The sequence below is a fragment of the Opisthocomus hoazin genome, chromosome 16 (genome assembly GCF_030867145.1).
Source record: "Opisthocomus hoazin isolate bOpiHoa1 chromosome 16, bOpiHoa1.hap1, whole genome shotgun sequence".
Classification (NCBI taxonomy): domain Eukaryota; kingdom Metazoa; phylum Chordata; class Aves; order Opisthocomiformes; family Opisthocomidae; genus Opisthocomus; species Opisthocomus hoazin.
Window position 1 is genome coordinate 2,206,300 of NC_134429.1, and position 13,152 is coordinate 2,219,451.

The following is a 13,152-nucleotide window of genomic DNA, read 5'->3' on the forward strand; positions in this document are numbered from 1 at the left end:
CAGACATTTGCATTTTCGCAGCAGGGCTGCTGGAGGCGCCTGGAACGTACCAGCTAAGATAAGTTTGAAGTTTGAGGGGGCAAGACAAGCAAGCAGCCCCATTCTCTGTGCCTCTGTGCGAGCGGTGCCATGGGCAGATGAGGCTGAGCAACATCTTTCCAGGCTAGCACTGTCTGTCTGCGACCTATCTGCAGACGTTCGCATTTTCAGAGCACGACAGCCGGAGGTACCCTGCACGGACCCCCAAAGCTACGTTTGAAGTTTCAGGGGGCAAGACAAGCAAGCAGCCCCAGTCTCTGTGCCTCTGTGCGAGCAGTGGCATGGGCAGATGAGGCTGAGCAACAGCTTTCCAGGCTAGCTCTTTCTGCCTGCGAGCTATCTGCAGTCTTTCGCATATTCAGAGCAGGGCTGCCGGAGGTCCCCTGCACGGACCCCCAAAGCTACGTTTGAAGTTTAAGTTGGCAAGACAAGCAAGCAGCCCCAGTCTCTGTGCCTCTGTGTGAGCAATGACATGAGCAGATGAGGCTGAGCAACAGCCTTCCAGGCTAGCTCTTTCTGGCTGCGAGCTTTCTGCAGACATTCGCATTTTCAGAACTGGGCTTCCGGAGGCCCCAGGCACTGACCCCCAAATGTACGTTTGAAGTTTCAGGGGGCAAGACAAGCAAGCAGCCCCAGTCTCTGTGCCTCTGTGCGAGCGGTGCCATGTGCAGATGAGGCTGAGCAACATCTTTCCAGGTTAGCACTGTCTGTCTGCGTCCTATCTGCAGACGTTCGCATTTTCAGAGCACGACAGCCGGAGGTACCCTGCACGGACCCCCAAAGTTACGTTTGAAGTTTGAGGTGGCAAGACAAGCAAGCAGCTCCAGTCTCTGTTCCTCTGTGCGAGCAGTGCCATGGGCAGATGAGGCTGAGCAACAGCTTTCCAGGCTAGATATTTCTGCCTGCGAGCTATCTGCAGTCGTTCGCATTTTCGGATCAAGGCTGCCGGAGGCTCCTGGCACGGACCCCCAAATGTACGTTTGAAGTTTCAGGGGGAAAGACAAGCAAGCAGCCCCAGTCTCTGTGCCTCTGTGCGAGCGGTGCCATGGGCAGATGAGGCTGAGCAACAGCTTTCCAGGCTAGCTCTTTCTGCCTGCGAGCTATCTGCAGACGTTCGCATTTTGAGAGCAGGGCTGCCGAAGGACCCCTGCACGAACCACGAAAATTCTTTTGACATTTGAGGGGGAAAGACAAGCAAGCAGCCCCAGTCTCTGTGCCTCTGTGCGAGCAGTGGCATGGGCAGATGAGGCTGAGCAACATCTTTCCAGGCTAGCTCTTTCTGCCTGCGGGCTATCTGCAGACGTTCGCATTTTGAGAACAGGGCTGCCGGAGGCTCACTGCACTTACCCAAAAAGCTACGTTTGAAGTTTGAGGGGGTAAGACAAGCAAGCAGCCCCAGTTTCTGTGCCTCTGTGCGAGCAGTGCCATGGACAGATGAGGCTGAGCAACAGCTTTCCAGGCTAGCTCTTTCTGGCTGCGAGCTATCTGCAGACATTTGCATTTTCGCAGCACGGCTGCTGGAGGCGCCTGGAACGCATCAGCTAAGATACGCTTGAAGATTGAGGGGGCAAGACAAGCAAGCAGCCCCATTCTCTGTGCCTCTGTGCGAGCGGTGCCATGGGCAGATGAGGATGAGCAACATCTTTCCAGGCTAGCACTTTCTGTCTGCGAGCTATCTGCAGACGTTCGCATTTTCAGAGCAGGGCTGCTGAGGGTCCCCTGCACGGACCCCCAAATATATGTTTGAAGTTTGAGGTGGCAAGACAAGCAAGCAGCCCCAGTCTCTGTGCCTCTGTGCGAGCAGTGCCATGAGCAGATGAGGCTGAGCAACAGCTTTCCAGGCTAGCTCTTTCTGCCTGCGAGCTATCTGCAGACGTTCGCATTTTCAGAACAGGGCTGCCGGAGGCATCCTGCACGGACACCCAACGTTACGTTTGAAGTTTGAGGTGGCAAGACAAGCAAGCAGCCCCAGTCTCTGTGTCTCTGTGCGAGCGGTGCCATGGGCATATGAGGCTGAGCAACAGCTTTCCAGGCTAGCTCTTTCTTCCTGCGAGCTATGTGCAGACATTTGCATTTTTGCAGCAGGGCTGCTGGAGGCGCCCGGCACGCACCAGCTAAGATACCTTTGAAGTTTGAGGGGCCAAGACAAGGAAGCAGCCCCAGTCTCTGTGCCTCTGTGTGAGCAGTGCCATGGGCAGATGAGGCTGAGCAACAGCTTTCCAGGCTAGCTCTTTCTGGCTGCGAGCTATCTGCAGACGTTCGCATTTTCAGAGCAGGGCTGCCGGAGGCATACTGCACTTACCCCCAAAGCTACGTTTGAAGTTTGAGAGGCAAGACAAGCAAGCAGCCCCAGTCTCTGTGCCTCTGTGTGAGCAGTGCCATGAGCAGATGAGGCTGAGCAACAGCTTTCCAGGCTATCTCTTTCTGGCTGCGAGCTATCTGCAGACGTTCGCATTTTCAGAGCAGGGCAGCCGGAGGTCCCCTGTACGTACCCCCAAATCTACATTTGAAGTTTAATGTGGCAAGACAAGCAAGCAACCACAGTCTCTGTGCCTCTGTGCGAGCAGTGCCATGGACACATGAGGCTGAGCAACAGCTTTCCAGGCTAGCTCTTTCTGGCTGCGAGCTCTCTGCAGACGTTCGCATTTTCAGAAGTGGGCTGCCGGAGGCCCCCTGTACTGACCCAAAAACTACGTTTGAAGTTTGAGGAGGTAAGAAAAGTAAGCAGCCCCAGTCTCTGTGCCTCTGTGCGTGCAGTGCCATGGACACATGAGGCTGAGCAACAGCTTTCCAGGCTAGCTCTTTCTGCCTGCGAGCTATCTGCAGACATTTGCATTTGCGCAGCAGGGCTGCTGGAGGCACCTGGCACGTACCAGCTAAGATATGTTTGAAGTTTGAGGGGGCAAGAAAAGCAAGCAGCCCCATTATCTGTGCCTCTGTGCGAGCGGTGCCATGGGCAGATGAGGCTGAGCAACATCTTTCCAGGTTAGCACTGTCTGTCTGCGACCTATCTGCAGACGTTCGCATTTTCAGAGCACGACAGCCGGAGGTACCCTGCACGGACCCCCAAATCTACATTTGAAGTTTGAGGTGGCAAGACAAGCAAGCAGCCCCAGTCTCTGTGCCTCTGTGCGAGCAGTGCCATGGGCAGATGAGGCTGAGCAACAGCTTTCCAGGCTAGCTCTTTCTGCCTGCGAGCTATCTGCAGACATTCGCATTTTCAGAACAGGGCTGCCGGAGGCATCCTGCACGGACACCCAAAGTTACGTTTGAAGTTTTAGGTGGCAAGACAAGCAAGCAGCCCCAGTCTCTGTGCCTCTGTGCGAGCGGTGCCATGCGCAGATGAGGCTGAGCAACAGCTTTCCAGGCTAGCTCTTTCTGCCTGCGAGCTATGTGCAGACATTTGCATTTTTGCAGCAGGGCTGCATGAGGCGCCCGGCACGCACCAGCTAAGATACCTTTGAAGTTTGAGGGGCCAAGACAAGGAAGCAGCCCCAGTCTCTGTGCCTCTGTGTGAGCAGTGCCATGGGCATATGATGCTGAGCAACAGCTTTCCAGGCTAGCTCTTTCTGCCTGCGAGCTATCTGCAGACGTTCGCATTTTCAGAGCAGGGCTGCCGGAGGCATCCTGCACTTAACCCCAAAGCTACGTTTGAAGTTTGAGGTGGCAAGACAAGCAAGCAGCCCCAGTCTCTGTGCCTCTGTGTGAGCAGTGCCATGAGCAGATGAGGCTGAGCAACAGCTTCCCAGGCTAGCTCTTTCTGGCTGCGAGCTATCTGCAGACGTTCGCATTTTCAGAGCACGACAGCCGGAGGTACCCTGCACGGACCCCCAAATCTACATTTGAAGTTTGAGGTGGCAAGACAAGCAAGCAGCCCCAGTCTCTGTGCCTCTGTGCGAGCAGTGCCATGGGCAGATGAGTCTGAGCAACAGCTTTCCAGGCTAGCTCTTTCTGGCTGCGAGCTATCTGCAGACATTCGCATTTTCAGAACAGGGCTGCCGGAGTCATCCTACACTTAACCCCAAAGCTACGTTTGAAGTTTGAGAGGCAAGACAAGCAAGCAGCCCCAGTCTCTGTGCCTCTGTGCGAGCACTGCCATGAGCAGATGAGGCTGAGCAACAGCTTTCCAGGCTAGCTCTTTCTGCCTGCGAGCTATCTGCAGACGTTCGCATTTTCAGAGCATGGGTGCCGGAGGCGCCCGTCACGGACCACCTAAGCTACGTTTGAAGTTTGAGGTTGAAATACAAGCCAGCAGCCCCATTCTCTATGCCTCTGTGCGAGCGGTGCCATGGGCAGATGAGGCTGAGCAATATCTTTCCACGCTAGCAATTTCTGTCTGCGAGATATATGCAGACATTCGCATTTTCAGAGCAGGGCTGCTGAGGGTCCCCTGCACGGACCCCCAAATCTACGTTTTAAGTTTGAGGTTGCAAGACAAGCAAGCAGCCCCAGTCTCTGTGCCTCTGTGCGAGCAGTGCCATGGGCAGATGAGGCTGAGCAACAGCTTTCCAGGCTAGCTCTTTCTGGCTGCGAGCTATCTGCAGACGTTCGCATTTTCAGAACAGGGCTGCCGGAGGCATCCTGCACGGACACCCAAAGTTACGTTTGAAGTTTGAGGTGGCAAGACAAGCAAGCAGCCCCAGTCTCTGTGCCTCTGTGCGAGCAGTGCCATGGGCAGATGAGGCTGAGCAACAGCTTTCCAGGCTAGCTCTTTCTGGCTGCGAGCTATCTGCAGTCTTTCGCATATTCAGAGCAGGGCTGCCGGAGGTCCCCTGCACGGACCCCCAAAGCTACGTTTGAAGTTTAAGTTGGCAAGACAAGCAAGCAGCCCCAGTCTCTGTGCCTCTGTGTGAGCAGTGCCATGAGCAGATGAGGCTGAGCAACGGCCTTCCAGGCTATCTCTTTCTGGCTGCGAGCTATCTGCCGACGTTCGCATTTTCAGAGCAGGGCAGCCGGAGCCCCCCTGCACGGACCGCCAAAGCTACTTGTGAACTTTGAGAGGGCAAGACAAGCAAGCAGCCCCAATCTCTTTGCCTCTGTGCGAGCAGTGGCATGGGCAGATGAGGCTGAGCAACAGCTTTCCAGGCTAGCTCTTTCTGGCTGCGAGCTATCTGCAGACGTTCGCATTTTCAGAGCACGACAGCCGGAGGTACCCTGCACGGACCCCGTAATCTACATTTGAAGTTTGAGGTGGCAAGACAAGCAAGCAGCCCCAGTCTCTGTGCCTCTGTGCGAGCAGTGCCATGGGCAGATGAGGCTGAGCAACAGCTTTCCAGGCTAGCTCTTTCTGGCTGCGAGCTTTCTGCAGACGTTCGCATTTTCAGAACTGGGCTGCCGGAGGCCCCAGGCACTGACCCAAAAACTACGTTTGAAGTTTGAGGGGGCAAGACAAGTAAGCAGCCCCAGTCTCTGTGCCTCTGTGCGAGCGGTGCCATGGGCAGATGAGGCTGAGCAACATCTTTCCAGGTTAGCACTGTCTGTCTGTGACCTATCTGCAGACGTTCGCATTTTCAGAGCACGACAGCCGGAGGTACCCTGCACGGACCCCCAAAGCTACGTTTAAAGTTTGAGGTGGCAAGACAAGCAAGCAGCCCCAGTCTCTGTGCCTCTGTGCGAGCAGTGCCATGGGCAGATGAGGCTGAGCAACAGCTTTCCAGGCTAGATATTTCTGTCTGCGAGCTATCTGCAGTCGTTCGCATTTTCGGATCAAGGCTGCCGGAGGCTCCTGGCACGGACCCCCAAATGTACGTTTGAAGTTTCAGGGGGCAAGAGAAGCAAGCAGCCCCAGTATCTGTGCCTCTGTGCGAGCAGTTCCATGGGCAGATGAGGCTGAGCAACAGCTTTCCAGGCTAGCTCTTTCTGCCTGCGAGCTATCTGCAGTCGTTCGCATTTTCAGAACAGGGCTGCCGGAGGCATCCTGCACGGACACCCAAAGTTACGTTTGAAGTTTGAGGTGGCAAGACAAGCAAGCAGCCCCAGTCTCTGTGCCTCTGTGCGAGCGGTGCCATGCGCAGATGAGGCTGAGCAACAGCTTTCCAGGCTAGCTCTTTCTGGCTGCGAGCTATCTGCAGACATTTGCATTTTCGCAGCGCGGCTGCTGGAGGCGCCTGGAACGCATCAGCTAAAATACGTTTGAAGTTTGAGAGGCAAGACAAGCAAGCAGCCCCATTCTCTGTGCCTCTGTGAGAGCGGTGCCATGGGCAGATGAGGCTGAGCAACATCTTTCCAGGCTAGCACTTTCTGTCTGCGAGCTATCTGCAGACGTTCGCATTTTCAGAGCAGGGCTGCTGAGGGTCCCCTGCACGGACCCCCAAATATATGTTTGAAGTTTGAGGTGGCAAGACAAGCAAGCAGCCCCAGTCTCTGTGCCTCTGTGTGAGCAGTGCCATGGGCAGATGAGGCTGAGCAACAGCTTTCCAGGCTAGCTCTTTCTGCCTGCGAGCTATCTGCAGACGTTCGCATTTTTAGAACAGGGCTGCCGGAGGCATCCTGCACGGACACCCAAAGTTACGTTTGAAGTTTTAGGTGGCAAGACAAGCAAGCAGCCCCAGTCTCTGTGCCTCTGTGCGAGCGGTGCCATGCGCAGATGAGGCTGAGCAACAGCTTTCCAGGCTAGCTCTTTCTGCCTGCGAGCTATGTGCAGACATTTGCATTTTTGCAGCAGGGCTGCATGAGGCGCCCGGCACGCACCAGCTAAGATACCTTTGAAGTTTGAGGGGCCAAGACAAGGAAGCAGCCCCAGTCTCTGTGCCTCTGTGTGAGCAGTGCCATGGGCATATGAGGCTGAGCAACAGCTTTCCAGGCTAGCTCTTTCTGGCTGCGAGCTATCTGCAGACGTTCGCATTTTCAGAGCAGGGCTGCCGGAGGCATCCTGCACTTACCCCCAAAGCTACGTTTGAAGTTTGAGGTGGCAAGACAAGCAAGCAGCCCCAGTCTCTGTGCCTCTGTGTGAGCAGTGCCATGAGCAGATGAGGCTGAGCAACAGCTTTCCAGGCTAGCTCTTTCTGGCTGTGAGCTATCTGCAGACGTTCGCATTTTCAGAGCAGGGCAGCCGGAGGTCCCCTGTACGTACCCCCAAATCCACGTGTGAAGTTTAATGTGGCAAGACAAGCAAGCAACCACAGTCTCTGTGCCTCTGTGCGAGCAGTGCCATGGGCAGATGAGGCTGAGCAACAGCTTTCCAGGCTAGCTCTTTCTGGCTGCGAGCTTTCTGCAGACGTTCGCATTTTCAGAACTGGGCTGCCGGAGGCCCCAGGCACTGACCCAAAAACTACGTTTGAAGTTTTAGGTGGCAAGACAAGCAAGCAGCCCCAGTCTCTGTGCCTCTGTGCGAGCGGTGCCATGCGCAGATGAGGCTGAGCAACAGCTTTCCAGGCTAGCTCTTTCTGCCTGCGAGCTATGTGCAGACATTTGCATTTTTGCAGCAGGGCTGCATGAGGCGCCCGGCACGCACCAGCTAAGATACCTTTGAAGTTTGAGGGGCCAAGACAAGGAAGCAGCCCCAGTCTCTGTGCCTCTGTGTGAGCAGTGCCATGGGCATATGAGGCTGAGCAACAGCTTTCCAGGCTAGCTCTTTCTGGCTGCGAGCTATCTGCAGACGTTCGCATTTTCAGAGCAGGGCTGCCGGAGGCATCCTGCACTTACCCCCAAAGCTACGTTTGAAGTTTGAGGTGGCAAGACAAGCAAGCAGCCCCAGTCTCTGTGCCTCTGTGTGAGCAGTGCCATGAGCAGATGAGGCTGAGCAACAGCTTCCCAGGCTAGCTCTTTCTGGCTGCGAGCTATCTGCAGACGTTCGCATTTTCAGAGCACGACAGCCGGAGGTACCCTGCACGGACCCCCAAATCTACATTTGAAGTTTGAGGTGGCAAGACAAGCAAGCAGCCCCAGTCTCTGTGCCTCTGTGCGAGCAGTGCCATGGGCAGATGAGGCTGAGCAACAGCTTTCCAGGCTAGCTCTTTCTGGCTGCGAGCTATCTGCAGACATTCGCATTTTCAGAACAGGGCTGCCGGAGTCATCCTACACTTAACCCCAAAGCTACGTTTGAAGTTTGAGAGGCAAGACAAGCAAGCAGCCCCAGTCTCTGTGCCTCTGTGCGAGCACTGCCATGAGCAGATGAGGCTGAGCAACAGCTTTCCAGGCTAGCTCTTTCTGGCTGCGAGCTATCTGCAGACGTTCGCATTTTCAGAGCATGGGTGCCGGAGGCGCCCGTCACGGACCACCTAAGCTACGTTTGAAGTTTGAGGTTGAAATACAAGCCAGCAGCCCCATTCTCTATGCCTCTGTGCGAGCGGTGCCATGGGCAGATGAGGCTGAGCAATATCTTTCCACGCTAGCAATTTCTGTCTGCGAGATATATGCAGACGTTCGCATTTTCAGAGCAGGGCTGCTGAGGGTCCCCTGCACGGACCCCCAAATCTACGTTTTAAGTTTGAGGTTGCAAGACAAGCAAGCAGCCCCAGTCTCTGTGCCTCTGTGCGAGCAGTGCCATGGGCAGATGAGGCTGAGCAACAGCTTTCCAGGCTAGCTCTTTCTGGCTGCGAGCTATCTGCAGACGTTCGCATTTTCAGAACAGGGCTGCCGGAGGCATCCTGCACGGACACCCAAAGTTACGTTTGAAGTTTGAGGTGGCAAGACAAGCAAGCAGCCCCAGTCTCTGTGCCTCTGTGCGAGCAGTGCCATGGGCAGATGAGGCTGAGCAACAGCTTTCCAGGCTAGCTCTTTCTGGCTGCGAGCTATCTGCAGTCTTTCGCATATTCAGAGCAGGGCTGCCGGAGGTCCCCTGCACGGACCCCCAAAGCTACGTTTGAAGTTTAAGTTGGCAAGACAAGCAAGCAGCCCCAGTCTCTGTGCCTCTGTGTGAGCAGTGCCATGAGCAGATGAGGCTGAGCAACAGCCTTCCAGGCTATCTCTTTCTGGCTGCGAGCTATCTGCCGACGTTCGCATTTTCAGAGCAGGGCAGCCGGAGCCCCCCTGCACGGACCGCCAAAGCTACTTGTGAACTTTGAGAGGGCAAGACAAGCAAGCAGCCCCAATCTCTTTGCCTCTGTGCGAGCAGTGGCATGGGCAGATGAGGCTGAGCAACAGCTTTCCAGGCTAGCTCTTTCTGGCTGCGAGCTATCTGCAGACGTTCGCATTTTCAGAGCACGACAGCCGGAGGTACCCTGCACGGACCCCGTAATCTACATTTGAAGTTTGAGGTGGCAAGACAAGCAAGCAGCCCCAGTCTCTGTGCCTCTGTGCGAGCAGTGCCATGGGCAGATGAGGCTGAGCAACAGCTTTCCAGGCTAGCTCTTTCTGGCTGCGAGCTTTCTGCAGACGTTCGCATTTTCAGAACTGGGCTGCCGGAGGCCCCAGGCACTGACCCAAAAACTACGTTTGAAGTTTGAGGGGGCAAGACAAGTAAGCAGCCCCAGTCTCTGTGCCTCTGTGCGAGCGGTGCCATGGGCAGATGAGGCTGAGCAACATCTTTCCAGGTTAGCACTGTCTGTCTGTGACCTATCTGCAGACGTTCGCATTTTCAGAGCACGACAGCCGGAGGTAAACTGCACGGACCCCCAAAGCTACGTTTAAAGTTTGAGGTGGCAAGACAAGCAAGCAGCCCCAGTCTCTGTGCCTCTGTGCGAGCAGTGCCATGGGCAGATGAGGCTGAGCAACAGCTTTCCAGGCTAGATATTTCTGTCTGCGAGCTATCTGCAGTCGTTCGCATTTTCGGATCAAGGCTGCCGGAGGCTCCTGGCACGGACCCCCAAATGTACGTTTGAAGTTTCAGGGGGCAAGAGAAGCAAGCAGCCCCAGTATCTGTGCCTCTGTGCGAGCAGTTCCATGGGCAGATGAGGCTGAGCAACAGCTTTCCAGGCTAGCTCTTTCTGCCTGCGAGCTATCTGCAGTCGTTCGCATTTTCAGAACAGGGCTGCCGGAGGCATCCTGCACGGACACCCAAAGTTACGTTTGAAGTTTTAGGTGGCAAGACAAGCAAGCAGCCCCAGTCTCTGTGCCTCTGTGCGAGCGGTGCCATGCGCAGATGAGGCTGAGCAACAGCTTTCCAGGCTAGCTCTTTCTGGCTGCGAGCTATCTGCAGACATTTGCATTTTCGCAGCGCGGCTGCTGGAGGCGCCTGGAACGCATCAGCTAAAATACGTTTGAAGTTTGAGAGGCAAGACAAGCAAGCAGCCCCATTCTCTGTGCCTCTGTGAGAGCGGTGCCATGGGCAGATGAGGCTGAGCAACATCTTTCCAGGCTAGCACTTTCTGTCTGCGAGCTATCTGCAGACGTTCGCATTTTCAGAGCAGGGCTGCTGAGGGTCCCCTGCACGGACCCCCAAATATATGTTTGAAGTTTGAGGTGGCAAGACAAGCAAGCAGCCCCAGTCTCTGTGCCTCTGTGTGAGCAGTGCCATGGGCAGATGAGGCTGAGCAACAGCTTTCCAGGCTAGCTCTTTCTGCCTGCGAGCTATCTGCAGACGTTCGCATTTTTAGAACAGGGCTGCCGGAGGCATCCTGCACGGACACCCAAAGTTACGTTTGAAGTTTTAGGTGGCAAGACAAGCAAGCAGCCCCAGTCTCTGTGCCTCTGTGCGAGCGGTGCCATGCGCAGATGAGGCTGAGCAACAGCTTTCCAGGCTAGCTCTTTCTGCCTGCGAGCTATGTGCAGACATTTGCATTTTTGCAGCAGGGCTGCATGAGGCGCCCGGCACGCACCAGCTAAGATACCTTTGAAGTTTGAGGGGCCAAGACAAGGAAGCAGCCCCAGTCTCTGTGCCTCTGTGTGAGCAGTGCCATGGGCATATGAGGCTGAGCAACAGCTTTCCAGGCTAGCTCTTTCTGGCTGCGAGCTATCTGCAGACGTTCGCATTTTCAGAGCAGGGCTGCCGGAGGCATCCTGCACTTACCCCCAAAGCTACGTTTGAAGTTTGAGGTGGCAAGACAAGCAAGCAGCCCCAGTCTCTGTGCCTCTGTGTGAGCAGTGCCATGAGCAGATGAGGCTGAGCAACAGCTTTCCAGGCTAGCTCTTTCTGGCTGCGAGCTATCTGCAGACGTTCGCATTTTCAGAGCAGGGCAGCCGGAGGTCCCCTGTACGTACCCCCAAATCCACGTGTGAAGTTTAATGTGGCAAGACAAGCAAGCAACCACAGTCTCTGTGCCTCTGTGCGAGCAGTGCCATGGGCAGATGAGGCTGAGCAACAGCTTTCCAGGCTAGCTCTTTCTGGCTGCGAGCTTTCTGCAGACGTTCGCATTTTCAGAACTGGGCTGCCGGAGGCCCCAGGCACTGACCCAAAAACTACGTTTGAAGTTTGAGGGGGCAAGACAAGTAAGCAGCCCCAGTCTCTGTGCCTCTGTGCGAGCGGTGCCATGGGCAGATGAGGCTGAGCAACATCTTTCCAGGTTAGCACTGTCTGTCTGTGACCTATCTGCAGACGTTCGCATTTTCAGAGCACGACAGCCGGAGGTACCCTGCACGGACACCCAAAGCTACGTTTGAAGTTTGAGGTGGCAAGACAAGCAAGCAGCCCCAGTCTCTGTGCCTCTGTGCAAGCAGTGCCATGGGCAGATGAGGCTGAGCAACAGCTTTCCAGGCTAGATATTTCTGCCTGCGAGCTATCTGCAGTCGTTCGCATTTTCGGATCAAGGCTGCCGGAGGCTCCTGGCACGGACCCCCAAATGTACGTTTGAAGTTTCAGGGGGCAAGACAAGCAAGCAGCCCCAGTATCTGTGCCTCTGTGCGAGCAGTTTCATGGGCAGATGAGGCTGAGCAACAGCTTTCCAGGCTAGCTCTTTCTGCCTGCGAGCTATCTGCAGTCGTTCGCATTTTCAGAACAGGGCTGCCGGAGGCATCCTGCACGGACACCCAAAGTTACGTTTGAAGTTTTAGGTGGCAAGACAAGCAAGCAGCCCCAGTCTCTGTGCCTCTGTGCGAGCGGTGCCATGCGCAGATGAGGCTGAGCAACAGCTTTCCAGGCTAGCCCTTTCTGCCTGCGAGCTATGTGCAGACATTTGCATTTTTGCAGCAGGGCTGCATGAGGCGCCCGGCACGCACCAGCTAAGATACCTTTGAAGTTTGAGGGGCCAAGACAAGGAAGCAGCTCCAGTCTCTGTGCCTCTGTGTGAGCAGTGCCATGGGCATATGAGGCTGAGCAACAGCTTTCCAGGCTAGCTCTTTCTGGCTGCGAGCTATCTGCAGACGTTCGCATTTTCAAGAGCAGGGCTGCCGGAGGCATCCTGCACTTACCCCCAAAGCTACGTTTGAAGTTTGAGGTGGCAAGACAAGCAAGCAGCCCCAGTCTCTGTGCCTCTGTGTGAGCAGTGCCTTGAGCAGATGAGGCTGAGCAACAGCTTTCCAGGCTAGCTCTTTCTGGCTGCGAGCTATCTGCAGACGTTCGCATTTTCAGAGCAGGGCAGCCGGAGGTCCCCTGTACGTACCCCCAAATCCACGTGTGAAGTTTAATGTGGCAAGACAAGCAAGCAACCACAGTCTCTGTGCCTCTGTGCGAGCAGTGCCATGGGCAGATGAGGCTGAGCAACAGCTTTCCAGGCTAGCTCTTTCTGGCTGCGAGCTCTCTGCACACGTTCGCATTTTCAGAACTGGGCTGCCAGAGGCCCCCTGTACTGACCCAAAAACTACGTTTGAAGTTTGAGGAGGCAAGACAAGTAAGCAGCCCCAGTCTCTGTGCCTCTGTGCGAGCAGTGCCATGCGCAGATGAGGCTGAGCAACAGCTTTCCAGGCTAGCTCTTTCTGGCTGCGAGCTATCTGCAGACATTTGCATTTTAGCAGCAGGGCTGCTGGAGGCACCAGGCACGTACCAGCTAAGATACGTTTGAAGTTTCAGGGGGCAAGACAAGCAAGCAGCCCCATTATCTGTGCCTCTGTGCGAGCGGTGCCATGGGCAGATAAGGCTCAGCAACATCTTTCCAGGCTAGCTCTTTCTGTCTGCGAGCTATCTGCAGACATTCGCATTTTGAGAGCACGACAGCTGGAGGTACCTGCACGGACCCCCAAAGCTACGTTTGAAGTTTGAGGGGGCAAGACAAGCAAGCAGCCCTAATATCTGTGCCTCTGTGCGAGCAGTGCCATGCGCAGATGAGGCTGAGCAACAGCTTTCCAGGCTAGCTCTTTCTG